Source organism: Lipotes vexillifer, unplaced genomic scaffold (genome assembly GCF_000442215.2).
Source record: "Lipotes vexillifer unplaced genomic scaffold, Lipotes_vexillifer_v1.1 scaffold763, whole genome shotgun sequence".
Taxonomy (NCBI): domain Eukaryota; kingdom Metazoa; phylum Chordata; class Mammalia; order Artiodactyla; family Lipotidae; genus Lipotes; species Lipotes vexillifer.
The window spans coordinates 5,534,634-5,549,808 of record NW_006770909.1 but is presented as its reverse complement, the minus strand read 5'-3'; positions in this window follow the sequence as shown (position 1 = coordinate 5,549,808).

Genomic DNA, 15,175 nt, shown 5'->3' with positions numbered 1-15,175 from the left:
TGATTCTCAAACCTGACTGGGCATCTGAATCACCTGGGAAGCTATTAAAATACAGATTCCTAGGGCCCCATGCCCCTCGGAGTCAGTAGGTTTGGGGTGGCGACTTTTACAGAGATTTCCTGAGACCTATTGAATTCTAGACGTCTCTAAGTGTGGCACTTCTTTTCTTGCCAGTGAGCCCTGCATTATCTATTCCCCACGTGTAAATTCTCCTAATCCCATTCTAGAGATGGGAAAGCCGAGACAGCTGAGGTGCAGCGATATGCACAGATTTATCTAAGGCTCCACAGTTGGTAGATGGCACAGACGAGACCTAAGCCAAATTATCTCCCCGTACAATGTAGGGGGTAGTCGGGCTCATGTGAAACAAACTTTGGATTCCCCATTCCATTTTCCACGTTGCTTCTCGAAACGCACCTTTAGAATCCGAGTCAGAGAACTCAGGGAAGTACAAGCAACTAATACGATGAGTAAGGAGAGAGATTCTAAGAAGTTGGAATTAAGAAGACTGCAGGGTACTTGGAGTCTGGTGAATTACTATTATAACTATTGTTATTTTAGAGCTACTTAGATCAAAGAGAATGGGCTTAAATTACTAGTAAGTGTTTTTAGATGGAGATTTTAAATAATAGAAAATTGGGAATTTACAGAAAAGTAAGATGAAGGAAATAAAAAGCCCTAACGCTACCGTCCAAAGATCTGTTAACAGTTTATTTTCTTCTAGTATTTATTCATACTTTGTATATATTATATTTCCCCCTTTCCCCCTAATTGAGATCATATTGCATAATATGCCTTTTTCACTTAATGTTATGCTGAGCATATATTATATCTTTAAAAAATTCTTCATTCCCCATATATATGTAACCTAATAGCAATTAAATATGTAATTAAGGCAAATAGTGGCATCTTGATGCCTAGTCTTTTATAAAGTAACATAGCTAAAGTTCATTTTTGGACTGCAATTCTGCAGTCTGGGGACTGGATCAGCAAGTCATTTGGTTCCTTTTCCTTCTATAATCTACAATCAGGGTGTGTGTAGTCAGAGAGGGGTGAGAAAAGTGGATGATTCTTACCAATTAACCCAAAACATAACACAGAATATGAAATGTGTTTATTTCCTTCAGTCCTCCCCATCCAAAATGAGGGTAGATCTGTTTTGTACTGTTTTATTTGGAGAACACTGGATTCTCCTCATAGGAAAGCTAGTTTATAAATGAAAATATTATTGTATTTAATAGATGTTGAGTGCCTACTAGATGCAAAATGCTAGGTTAGGACTATGATGGGGAATGAAAGCCCTTCGTGGAAAATAACTACCTCTCTAGCTACTGCCCTACCACCTTTTTCTTCAGAAGAGGTTTAATTTACTCTCCCCACGTCTCACTGACATTCACTCCTTAGACTACAACAATTTGGTTTCTACCTCCACCATCCATTAATAATTCATGTCAAATTGTAGCATCTTATTAAGGATTTGACAATATTGACCATGCACTTAATTTGTTCTCCTTCTTTGGCATTCATGATATCAGGTTGTTCCTTCTGATTTCTCTTTGGCTCCTCTCTCTTTACCTAGCTCTTCAATGTTCCTGGCCACCATGTTTCCATTCTCATCTTCTTCCCTTTTTTCCATGCATTCTGGGGATTCTTATTCATGTTTACAGCTTAATTCCAAAATACTGCATTAATGTTTATTTCGAGTTGTCTTCTGGATATCTCCACTGAATGACCAACTAGAAATCACCATTCCCCCCCCACAAAACCTGTCTCTTTTACTGTATTTTTAAACTCTGGTAACTGCATCACTGTTCACTTAATCACTCATGCTAGAAACCTTGGAGGTATCTCAACCATGCCAATCAGTAAGCAATCCTGTTGACTCTGCAACTGAGATGTTTGTTTGGAATTCTTCCCTTCCTCATCATTCCTATTGCCATTGCTTTGATTAGGTTTTTATCATTTCCTACCTGAAATGTTGCAAAAGCCTGCTAATCGTTCCGCCCCAACTCTACCCTCTCTACACTCGACCATCCTCCACTCCCTTGTTAACCACCTGCCAGGCACCATTGCTCCCCAGAGTGTACAGCAACATTAAGGATGGCTAATGTTTGCACATATAACCCAAATGTCACGTTTCTGGGTCCTCCCTCCATTTAATATTTATATAAAAATAGCTCAAGCACTCTTCTCATCACCCCATTTATATCTTTGATGGTGGTAGTGGGGAGTTTCTCCTGGCCACTTCTTGCTCTGATTTCCTTATGAATTAGCAATCTCATTCCTGTCACTTGACTCTTATTTCTCACCCAAATGAGGCACATTACCCCTCTCCCTTTCTTTTGCCAACGCAAAACTTCTGTTTATCCCTGGACTCTGTCCCTTCTCCCTGGGGCTGAAACTCAGAATTTTTCTTGCTATATAGAGAATTTGAGGTCTTTACTCTGTACTGGATTCCTTGAGATGCATAAATATATAAAAACTCATTACCATGCTCTGCTAAACAGAGTGTTCTCTGATCAGGTTCCCCTCTCTTGAGGACTGATGATTAGGTGCGGACTTGAAAAAGTCAGTTTCCTGGGATCTACCATCCCAGTAAGTGGAATGGAATAGTATATAGAAATGTATTCCCATTGATCAGACTTATCCAAACTGGAAACTGATACATTTAGGTTTTTGTTTTAAATAACACTTTCTCTGGGTCCATCTTGTATGTTAAGTATATATGTGTGACTAAATTGAAAAGAAAAAATTGTAGGGAAGTATAGCAAATAATGCCCAGGCCTTTGGGGGCATTATTTTTATAAAAGCACTTTAAAATATGTTAATTGACAATGTCAGTGACTTAATGCTGTTATCACAAAGAAAAAAAAATTTAATATAGATATGTTTAATATAAAATAAAATACAGTAAACCTAATTTTATTCAAAATTTCAGTTAATGTTTTAAATTGAGTGATTCCTTAGACTTCCACTCAGGAAACAGCATAAATAAGACAACGAATATGTATTATTGAAAAATGAGCATAAATATTTTGTTTTGAAAAAAGCACAATACATGATTTTTAATATGCTAATATTAGACTAAGAACATTTTTAAAAGTCACTTTGACTTTTTAACTGAAATGGTAATTGTTTTGTCCTTCCCCTAATTAAGTCCTTGTGAAAATACAGAGATTAGTTTCTCTTTTTTTGCACTGAACCCTAACTAATAGAGCAAAGATAAGGAAATCATGAGTACCCTGTATGTGAATCAAGATCGTACTACTAATGTTGCTGTTTGTAAAGACTTAATTAGGGGAATTAGATGCTTCCAAAATCATGGAAAGTTTGCAAAAGAAGGATCAAGCCTGGGCCTGTCAGACCCTGCAGAACTAACCACTCAGGGGAATCTCTACTTTGGAGGAGTGAGGAGTCCACAATAGCCACGCTGAGTTCAAGAAATTACCAGATAGCTGTGATCAACCTGTCGGGAAGCCAGCATCAGAAGTTATTGCCAGCACTGCTGCAGCTGCCTCTTAACTCCCACAATCAAGGCTGAACACTGGAGCTGTAGAAGAACCCTGTGTCTCCATGACCTTGCTTTTGCCAGCAGAGTGAAAGCCAGCCAGCAGCAGAAAGATGGCTTCCTCATCACTTCTGTCCTTCTGATATACAACCAGTGCATTGAATTAGAACCAGACTCTAGCTGCAAGGGAGTCTGAGAAATGAAGACTTTAGCTTTCTATCCTTTGCCATGTGCCAGCTGACCATATCCAACCATCATCTTCTTCCTTAGAATCACCTGGGTCACTCCTTTCCTGCTTCATCTTTCGTACTGTGAGACCACACTTCTCCTACTCCTCCATCCTCCCTAATGCCTTTTCATACCCACATGTTTCCTATTTTTTTCTTCCCCTTCTCACTTGGCAGATCCTTCAAGGGTCAAGAAACCTAACACTTCCACAGTGAAACCTTCCCTGAATTCTTTCTTCAGTAGAATTAGCTGTTCCTTTTTCTGGGTTTCTGCAACATTTCATACAATCAGTGCTATAGTATATATAATTTAATATAGTTTTAATATATTTATATGTAAAATTATATATATATATATATATATATATATATATATATATATATAAAATACAATTTAAACAACAAATAGTATAATTTGTTGTTTTCATTTCTACCAGACTGTGAACCTTTTAAGGGCAGGTACTATGTCTTATTCTGCTGTTCTCAATATCTAGTCCAGTGCCTGGCTTAGTGTGATGGAGTCAATGGAGTTAATGGAGTCAATGGAGTAAATAACGAATGAAGACAATGACATAGTCCTTATCCTCCGCAGTTTTCGTAAATGGAGAGAAATATACTTACAAGACAGACAAAATTATGTTAAGTCTTCATTATATCCATGGCCTCTATTATCTCTATAGTCCTCTATGAAATTAGAAGAAACCGGTTTAATAAGCTTCCCTAGATTTGATGGAGGAAGCACTTCCTTGTGCAAGATGAGAGACTCTAGCTTTCAGTCATTGTGCTTGGTTTCCTGTATAATAGTAGTCTTACGTGAGAACAGAGACATGTAAGGATCCACCTTCTCAACCTACCTCCAACCCAGCAATTTGAGAGAAAATACAGGGTTTGACAAAGCAAAAAATCGTCCATCTTTAAACCTTTTGGACAAGGAAAGAAAGCTAAACCTCATAGGTTATTAATATATCTAGAGCTTGTTTTCTGTCCAAACCCAACATCTATGAAGATGGGAAGAGAGGAGAGGGATGGCAAGGGTGAGAACAGAAGTTCAATTGGCACAGAATTCATGGAACCTGAAGTCAGGAGGGCCAAGAAAACCAGGGCATCTAGACCTGGACCTCACATGCAGATTGGGAGAAAAATCCTAACATTTTTTTTCTTCTTGTTGATTAAATAAAATTCATGTTTTATGTCAAGACAAGAAAAATTTAAACATAAAAATTTTTCTTTGCCCGTTTGGGCCTCCTACCTTCCCTTTAGTGTGTATTGTGGATCTGCATTAACCAGCCCTCCTTAGGAAATAATATTCCTTCTTAATCTTGTAACAAGCATGGGACTTCCCTGGTGGTACAGTGGTTAAGAATCTGCCTGCCAATGCAGGGGACACAGGTTCGAGCCCTGGTCTGGGAAGATCCACATGCCGCGGAGCAACTAAGCCCATGCGCCACAACTACTGAGCCTGCGCACTACAGCCCATGAGCCACAACTACTGAAGCCTGTGCGCCTAGAGCCTGTGCCCCGCAACAACAGAAGCCACCACAATTAGAAGCCCACGCACCACAACGAAGAGTAGCTTCCCGCTCACCACAACTAGAGAAAGCCCGTGTGCAGCAGCGAAGACCCAATGCAGCCAAAAATAAATTTAAAAAAACCAAAAAACAAAAAAAGAGTTAGCATGACCCACTACTTGCTTTGTGTGTGTAGATCTGGATTACGTAAATTGTCAATAGTCATTTGACATATAACCCTTTGTCTCAAAAACTTACATAACTGTGTTTTGATCTCTAATGGGCAGAACAGTCTTCAGAGCTTTCTGAAAGACTGTCTCCTTGGTTACAATCCTCAGTTTGGCTCGAATAAAATTTTCCATTTCTTTTTTAGATCAACTATTGATTAATTTTTTGTTCACATTATATTGGCCTCAGAAAATTTTCAGACAGCACTTGTGCTCAAGAACTGGTCCAGTAATGCTGATTTCTCCGAAATGAAAAGAACAAAAGGCCAGTAAATCTTACGGAGTAGATATGTTAACTTTTAGGTAATTATCTAAATAATCTGGTGGAGGCTGTGGTAATTATGGGTCTACCTCCCCTCCCATAGTTATTCAATTTTTTTGTATATCTATATAAGAAACTACTAAATATAACATTTTATATTCCTACATGACATGTAAAATCTTCTGCTTCCCATGACTGCACTTGCCTTTTTTTATTTTCCCCTACAGGTTGCTTCTGAGTTATGCAGGGTCACCCCTAACCCCACTGGAAATGAACTAGGCTCTTTTCCTAAGCTCTACTTCCTAAGAGGGATTTGAGAGGGATTTGGGGGTCTTGATTTTTCATCTGCCAAATGGAAAACTTTCTTCTTCTATACACCCAGGAATTGCTGACCTGAAGATTAGTGAATTTAGTGCTCGGTTGTCATAATAAAACAGTTCCCAGCAGAGGTCTATTGATACTGTGACAAGGACAGACCAAGATTATCTAAGTACTTTTACATACAGTTGCTATACTGAACTTCAACTTTTGGTAATAAAGTATATGCTGAGAGTTTAGAGTGTGATTTTAAGAAATGCCTGAATAATTCTACACATGACTAATCAAAGAAAAAGCTTTCTTGTCTAGTCTTAAATTCAAGAGTGAAGATATTTCTTTTAATTAATATGTATTTTTTACTCTGTCCACAAACCAATATTATAATAAGTGAATTTTTCTCAACCATGTTTTTTAGAATTTATTTTTAATTTTTTCAACTATTCATTTTGAAATACTTTCATACTTATGAGAAAGTTGAAAAAAATAGAAGAATTTACATATACTCTTCACCCAGCTTCTACAAATGTTAACATCTTGTGTAACCACAGTACCATTTTCTTTTTTTCTTTTTTTGCGGTACGTGGGCCTCTCACTGTTGTGGCCTCTGCCGCTGCGGAGCACAGGCTTCAGACGCGCAGGCTCAGCGGCCATGGCTCACAGGCCCAGCCGCTCCGCGGCATGTGGGATCCTCGCGGACCGGGGCACGAACCCGCGTCCCCTACTCAGCAAGCGGACTCTCAACCACTGTGCCACTGGGGAAGCCTCACAGTACCGTATTCAAAACAGGAAATTAACTTGACAGAATACTACTAAGTAATCTGCAGACCTTATTCAAATTTTGTCATGTCCTACTACTTTTTTTGCTCAGGATTCAATCCCAGATCTTAGACTGCATTTAGTTTTCATGCTTTGTTAAGTCTTTAATCTGGGCCGGTCCTCAGTTTTTCTTTGTCTTTCATGACAATGAAACAGTAGTTTTTCTTTGCCTTTCTTTGACTCTTTGAAGAGTATTGGCCAGTTATTTTGTAAAATGTTGCTCATTTAGGTTTGTCTGATGTTTCCTCATGATTATATTCAGGCTATGAATTTTTGGCAAGAATGTCACAGAAGTGACATTGTGCCCTGCTCAGTACATTCTATCAGGAGGAATATAGTTGACGTGTTCCGTCACTGGTGATGCTAACCTTGATCACTTAGTTAAAATGGCATCTGCCAGGTTTCACTGCTGTCAAGTTACAGTTCTTCCCTTTGAAATTAATTAGCATCTAAGAGAGGATACTTTATGTAAATATTCTGCTTTTCATCATACTTTTGCCCACTCATTTTAGCACTCATTAATTATCTTTGCCTGAAATAATTATTTCTGTTGCTAAATGCTGATTTTCTATTGTCAACATTCCTTCTACATATATTAATTGGGGTAATATTGTAAGAAATAGTTTATTCATTCCATTATTTATTTACTATTTATTTATTTTAACATCTTTATTGGAGTATAATTGCTTTACAATGTTGTGTTAGTTTCTGCTGTATAACAAAGTGAATCAGCTATATGTATACATATATCCCCATATCCCCTCCCTTTTGCATCTCCCTCCCACCCTCCCTATCCCAACCCTCTAGGTGGTCACAAAGCACTGAGCTGATCTTCCTGTGCTATGCAGCTGCTTCCCACTAGCTAGCTATTTTACATTTGATAGTGTATGTATGTCAGTGCTACTCTCTCACTTAATCCCAGCTTACCCTTCCCCCTCCCTGTATCCTCAAGTCCATTCTCTATGTTTGCGTCTTTATTCCTGTCCTACCCCTAGGTTCTCCAGAACCTTTCTTTTTAGATTCCATATATATGTGTTAGCAAACGGTATTTGTTTGTCTCCTTCTGACTTGCTTCACTCCATATGACAGATTCTAGGTCCATCCACCTCACTACAAATAACTCAGTTTTGTTTCTTTTTACGGCTGAGTAATATTCCATTGTATATATGTGCCACATCTTCTTTATCCATTCATCTGTTGATGGACACTTAGGTTGCTTCCATATCCTGGCTATTGTAAATAGTGCTGCAATGAACATTGTGGTACATGTCTCTCTTTGAATTATGGTTTTCTCGGGGTATATGCCCAGGAGTGGAACTGCTGGATCATCTGGTAGTTCTGGTTTTAGTTTTTTAAGGAACCTCCATATTGTTCTGCATAGTGGCTGTATCAAAAAAAATCTACAAACAATAAATGCTAGAGAGGGTGTGGAGAAAAGGGAACCCTCTTGCACCATTGGTGGGAATGTAAATTGATACAGCCACTATTTATTTACTTTTAAAATGATCAATTTGGCTTGACTCTCTAGAGACCATCAGTTAGGAATGGTTTGTGAATGAGAATTAATATGACGACCTTTGGGTACTGTAATCTCCATTCCCCCTCCCCACTCCCCCAAGAACTGCTTCCTTTTGTGATATCTGAGGAGCTGATTTTTTTTTTTTTTTAATTGGGGCTGATCTGGAAAAGAACTTGTTTGGTTTTGTAGAGAGGATCATAGAGAAGATTCATCTCTCACTATGAATCTGTTTGCATCCATGGATCTGCACTGTGGCTGAACATCTTTCCAAGAAAAAGACCTTGAACTCTGTGAAGGCATATACAACATGTGTGATGGATGTGGTCCTCATGAGGAGCAGAGTTTCGGAAGGAACAATGTGGGGCATGAGAGCAATGGGAGCTCCTGATAAGAGAAAGAGGAGCCTGATCTGGTAAGTCAGACCCAAACAGAGTGCTAGCTTCAGAGGAGGTATAGATTTTAGATCGCTGAGGTAGCACTTACCTCTGATGTAGAACACAGACCTCTGGCTTTAGTGCGACCCTTGGTAAAAGTTGCTTAGTGTATTAATGACAAGAACTGTGTGTGTGGGAGGGATAAATTAGGACTCTGGGATTAAAATATACATGCTATTATATATAAAATGGATTACCAACAAGGACTTACTATATAGCACAGGGAACTACACTCATTATCTTGTAATAACCTATAATGGAAAAGAATCTAAGAAAGAATATATATCTAAAAAAGAATATGTATATGAAACCGAATCACTTTGCTGTACACCTGAAACTAACACAACATTGTAAATTAGTTGTATTTCAACTTAAAAAAAAAAGTTGTTGAGAGCTGGAATAACAGGCACTCACTCATTGCTGGCAACAGTGTAATATTTTGTTACGTGAAAAAAAACCCTCTCAAATGTAGTATGTTAATATTTGTGTAAAAAGAGGGTGAAAAAATAGATGTACATTTTTGCTTGTTACAGGAGGGCAATTAGGGGCTGGAGGACAGGGATGGAACAGGTTTTTCATGGTTTACCCTCTTGAGCCATGTGACCCTATGCACTACTTCTCTTAAACTAAAAAATTTAAGTTTAAAAAGCAAAAGAAGGGCTTCCCTGGTGGCACAGTGGTTGCGAGTCCGCCTGCTGATGCAAGGGACACGGGATCGTGCCCCGGTCTGGGAGGATCCCACATGCCACGGAGCGGCTGGGCCCGTGAGCCATGGCCACTGAGCCTGCGTGTCTGGAGCCTGTGCCCCGCAACGGGAGAGGCCACAACAGTGAGAGGCCCGCATACCGCAAAAAACAAAAACAAAAACAAACAAACAAAAAAAAACAAAAGAAGGGGGAAGATGAGCAGCATTTATTAGCCAAGGTGGAAGCAGCAGTGGCTCCCCACCACTGCAGGGATAGGAGGGCCCAGGTGTTAAGCACACCTCCCATTTGGGGGCCACAGCAGTGATAGCTGGGTCAGGAAGGCCTGGCCTAGACCCTAGGAATCAAAGACAACACTTCCAGCCAGGCTTAGCACAGTGGTGCTACAAGCATAGGGGCAGAATGTCACAAGTTAGAGGCAGTGAGTAAGAATTGGGTGCATTTCACCTGTATTAGGAATGAACAAACCTATTCCGATTGATCATTTGGAAAAAGCAAACACTCTGGAGGTGGTGAGTTCCAAAAGCCTCGGTGTGCTTGCATGGACAAACTTCTAGCAGGAAGGTTTTCTAAGTATGGTTCCCGCTGGTCCCCTCCACCATGCTTAACATCCCCTCTGCTTAGGCAGGGTGAAGAGGCACATGTGGGAAGGAGCCCTCAGCATCAGCCAGAATATGTTGGAAACACATCATTTCTTCAATGCTCTCAGGAATTGGTATGGGGTTTTAAAATGGCTCCAAGCTTGACGGGAAGGAATGGGTAGGTGGTGATAGTTCATACTCCCTTTCCACCCAGACACTTGAGTTACTAATCATTTTTCTGTCTCAACCTGTTTTGATATTAGGATTTCTTCTGCTTCAGTTGTCAAGTTCTCTTACTAAACAGAGCTCATTGTTCACAGATCAGTGAAGAGCTATTCTCTGCTTGTAACCTTGGAAATGGGGGGAGGGAGTATTTTGAAAATGACACAACAGAGTGTAAAGCTATGAAACAAGAAAGGGAGCCTCAGACAGAATACAACAATCATCTGAGAATCTGAGAATCAATAAAAGCCACATGTAGAGAGATACTTTCATTATTTTCTATTTTTCTTTTTGGTTTTCATGCTTTTGATTTTCCCAGTTTAGCCACAGAGAGTGTTTGTGGGCATGGAAAAGCATGTTGGCTGGGTTTCCTATAAGACTTTCAGCTTTTACAAAACAGGCAAACAAAACCAGATTTTGTCATACTAGCATCTCAAGGCCTAGCACCTGGGTCCTTTCTTCACTTAAAAAATTTAAAAAATATATACACACATACATGTATGTATGTTTGGTTGGATGGATGGATAGATAGACAGACATATATAGATAACATAGAATATTAACTGCTAGGGATCCTATACATCATAGGTCAATGCCTTCATTTCACAGATTAAAAGATGGAGGCTTAAAGAAGTAAAATGAGAAGTAAAATGACCAACTGCAACTCAAACTTATATCTTCTAGCTCCAAGTTAAGGGCTCTGTCACTTGTGAAGCATTCCTTTTAAGGAGGGGTTTTCTAGTGGAGTTAGCAAATACTTTGATTTCTTGATGGTTTCAGATAAGTCCCAATACCTGGTACTCCTTTGGCAGGCACATGGGAACAGAATGGTGCAGCAGTTGCTATATTAACCTCCAGCAGCATATGAATAAAAGGAGCTGATTCGGACATTCAGCCATTCATCCTTTTATTGAATACCTCCTCATGCAGGACTGTGTTAGGTTCTGTGAGAAATAAAAGATGAATAAAATTAATGGTGTATAAAGATATTCAAAAGGATATTTATAGTAAAATCCCAGAGAGAGAGGGAGACAAGGAGTGAGTGAGCTTTGCATATACACCAAAATGTTAACCATGGTCATTCCTAAGAGGTGTAATTAAAGGCTACTCTCTCCTACCTTCTTCTTTCTTTCTTTTTTTGTTAATCTTAAATGTTTACATTCTGCATAATAAACATGCATTGCTTTTGGAATAGGGAAAAATGTTATTTTTAATTTAAAAAATTGACTAAGACATGCTGTGTGGGTTCTCCAGAGAGCCAAGTGGGCTATAGTTGAAGTGTCCTTGGTGGTCTCTCACCTCCCCCAAAGGTCTGGCTTCTGGGAAGCCCTGGCTGGGTAGGAGCATGGATGAGGAGGGCACTGTTCTTGTATTCCCATGGCCCTGTCTTACCCCAGCTACTGCCTCTTGGGCAGCAAGTACTTTGCATTAATTCTCATGGTCACATTACTCTCTTGATTGTTATACTTGTCCATGCTAAATAAGGGACAAACTGCTGTCATTGGCATAGCATAGAACAACAGAGACACACTCACTGGTTACCTAAAAAAGAAATAAATGAAAGGATCAAAAACATTTAAATAAGCTTTTCCTAACTTAGAAAGTGTAAAAGATGAATTTTTTTTTTTTGAGAGAAAGTCAGCTGTGTTAAATCTCATACAAGTATTTCAGTTTAAAGGCACAATTGTCCATTGTTCACAGGGAAAAACAAAGTGCTTGAAACAACGGGAAACTTTTAAGCATACTTTATGTTATCTTGTTCTTTAACTTTGACATTATAGTGTTATTGGAAATACTGTATACAGAGTGAAAGTCTTTTTATTTGAAAAAATTAAAACTAGTGTATGTTTCGCTGTCCTTGGTTACTATAAATAATTTACTAGTAGTGCCCTTGGTCTTCCGCAGTCTCTCCACTGTACGAAATCGGCAGGAATGGCCAGCGTTTGGGAACAGAGAGGTACATCAGTTGCTATACCATCTCCAGCATCACGTGAGAGAAAAGAGCTAGTCACTACTTTCCATCATCCATCAGTTTACTGAACCTACCCTGTAAGGACTGTGTCAGGTACTGTGAACAAAAGAGTTAATGATGTGCAAAAATAAAAATGATGAAGCAATTATTTTTCCTTTAGGTTCCATATAGTTCTGTGGAGTTAGTTTTGCTTTTGGTCTCTGAAAGTTCTCATTTATTTATCTCAAATGTTTACAGAGGGCTAACATAGGATTCAGAAACAACTGGGCCAGTAAACTATTTTCCTTATTCTTTAGTGCAAAACAGAGCAAAAAACCCAAAAAACAAAACAAACAAAAAAAACCCTTTCATCCCTCCTGCACACAAATTTAATTATATTATAATCAAGATAACAATCTGATTAATAAAGTTTCTTCCAGTTCTAATTGCCTTGATGCTGTCCTTTGAGCCACTGCACTGACTTCAAGCAAGACATCTTTTTTTTTTAGCTGCATGATTCAATAAATTCCACTGATGATTTAAGGCAGTTTGAGTTTGATTTTCTAATAGTGTATGTGTGTGTAAGTCAGGATGCTGGCAGGACACAAATGGCACACTTAAACCAGATAATTGAGGAGAGTTTAATGACGGACCAATTACACAGGTGTGAGTGGGGTTAAGGGAAACCAACAAGAACTAGCAATAGCAGGAAACCTTTTCATCCCCCAGCCTGAAATGACAAGAGGAGGGGTTGGTTTCCCACAATCCAGAACTTAGGAAGGGCCATAGCTGTTGTTTCTAGAGAGGGCTGCCTGACAGGAGCTGTGGGCTTTATGAGGAAAGCAGACTTGCAGGAAAGTAACCCAAGGAATAAATAAACACTCTAACTTATCTTTCCTCCCACTCCCAATGGAGAACATTCGTCATCCTGTGACTCTAACACATTTTTTACAAAGTACTTTGGGATGCTAGAGACAGTGCATAAATAAAAGAATGATCATTATGATCATTGCTACATATAATTCAGTTCCATTTGTTGAGCATTCATTGTTGTGGGTACTTTGAAATAGTGCAAGAAATTTAGATTCCATAGTTGCTTTCAAGGGGCTAATACCCAAAAGAGTGAGATGAGATATTACAAATGAAAAACAAAATTAAGGAGCTAAAATATATGTACAAATTCAGGCTTTAGGGATGAACCAATCTGTATCCAGCTCATAGGTATTGGGCACAGGAGCCAAAGGAATCAATGAAACTGAGTGATTCCCAGGAGTTTGAATCTATTAGAAGAGACATGCTCTTCCTTTCTATCCTGTGATTTGAGAATATTAGGTCTTGACTGCTAGAGGCATTTCACTGTCAGGAGAATAGGCCCTGGAACTGCTCAGAAGCCACTTCTATAGAACTTAACATTGGAGTCAAAGGAAGGCAGCACAAAGAGAAACTGGATCCTCGGTGACATCATTTGAACCACTGGATAAGCCTCGCCTGAAGCTGAACATTTAGACTTTTTAGTTACAAGATCCAACAAGCTCCTTTTTATAGTTTAAGCCAGTTTGAATTGGGTTTTCTGTCATTTGCATCATAGAATATCCTAATTGATACACCACCCTAAAATAAGATAATTGAAAAAACTATTATTTCAAATTAAAGATTTCAAACATGAAAAGTGAGTCTTCACAAGAATGCTTGCATTTTATTGTTATTCTTCATCCTAACTTTTAAAAGAAAGCCCTGATTTATGAATTAACAAGTGTTTTAGGGATAGTAATTATAAGAAGTAACATAATCAGACCATTCACTTTGGAAAGTTCTCTATGAGGGAAGCAATGCTTAGAATCTATTCCGTACATGATTTACCTAAAGAGTTGGTGAGTGTAGACAAAGGCTGGTGAATAATGATTTTTTTATGCCTCTAGCATGGGAGTAGTCATCAGGCCTGGAATAAAGACTTTTTTTTCATATTCTCCCAGGACTAAAAATGTTGCCTCTTATAGATTTATTCTTTGGAATTGTTGATATCTTTCTTATATATAGCCTATACAACCAGATTTGGGATGGTTCATTCTGATTCCTGTGCTGTGAATATTTATTTGCTTACTCAATTAAATGGTAGCCACTGGTGTTAAAGCACAAAGGGCCAAGATGATAATTTAGGAAAAGCTGAGTGTTAAAGGATTCTAAACCAACTATTAGACTACAATAATAACTCCAATCTCATTAACACAATGAACCACCTGATCATCATCTAATTCATAAAAAAAAACCTAACATGGACAAAATTTCTTTCTGCAGCTGGGAATGAAGCTGTTTCTATTTATTCAGTGTCTGGGGACCTAAATGTATGAAAAAGATGTTGCCCTAGTAGAGGTCTGCAACTGAAGTTTTGAAAATATCAGGGAACTGTTTCCCACTATTTATTAAATTATACAAATGCTTTTCATAAACACTTATCATACCTGTTTTGAAAGTAAAAAAAAAACTGCAGACGAGTTCTGTTATCAAGGCAAAACACAGCACTGCATTTGACATAACTCCAACAAATATTGTGCTTCCTTCACAAAACTGGTTGGGTTAGTCTCACAAATGTCAAGAAACAAGTTGAGCGTTCAACAAATTATCTACCTGTCCCGTATAGAAAGCACTGAAATTTCTAGCTTCCACAGGACATTTTGCAGTGTTCAAAGAGCAGTTGAAAGGCATTTCTGGTCTGTGATTCAAGGCAGTTCGTGGCCCAGCCTATTAGGAGAGAAACATCCTTTTAGAAGTGAAATTAGCTCTTCTCTATACAGGAGTGGAACTGTGAAAAACAAGTTCAGAAATTTGGCTATTTCCCCTACCCCAAAAAGACACAGAAGGGCATCTGAGATTGCTGAATAATGTTTTAGACATCAAAGA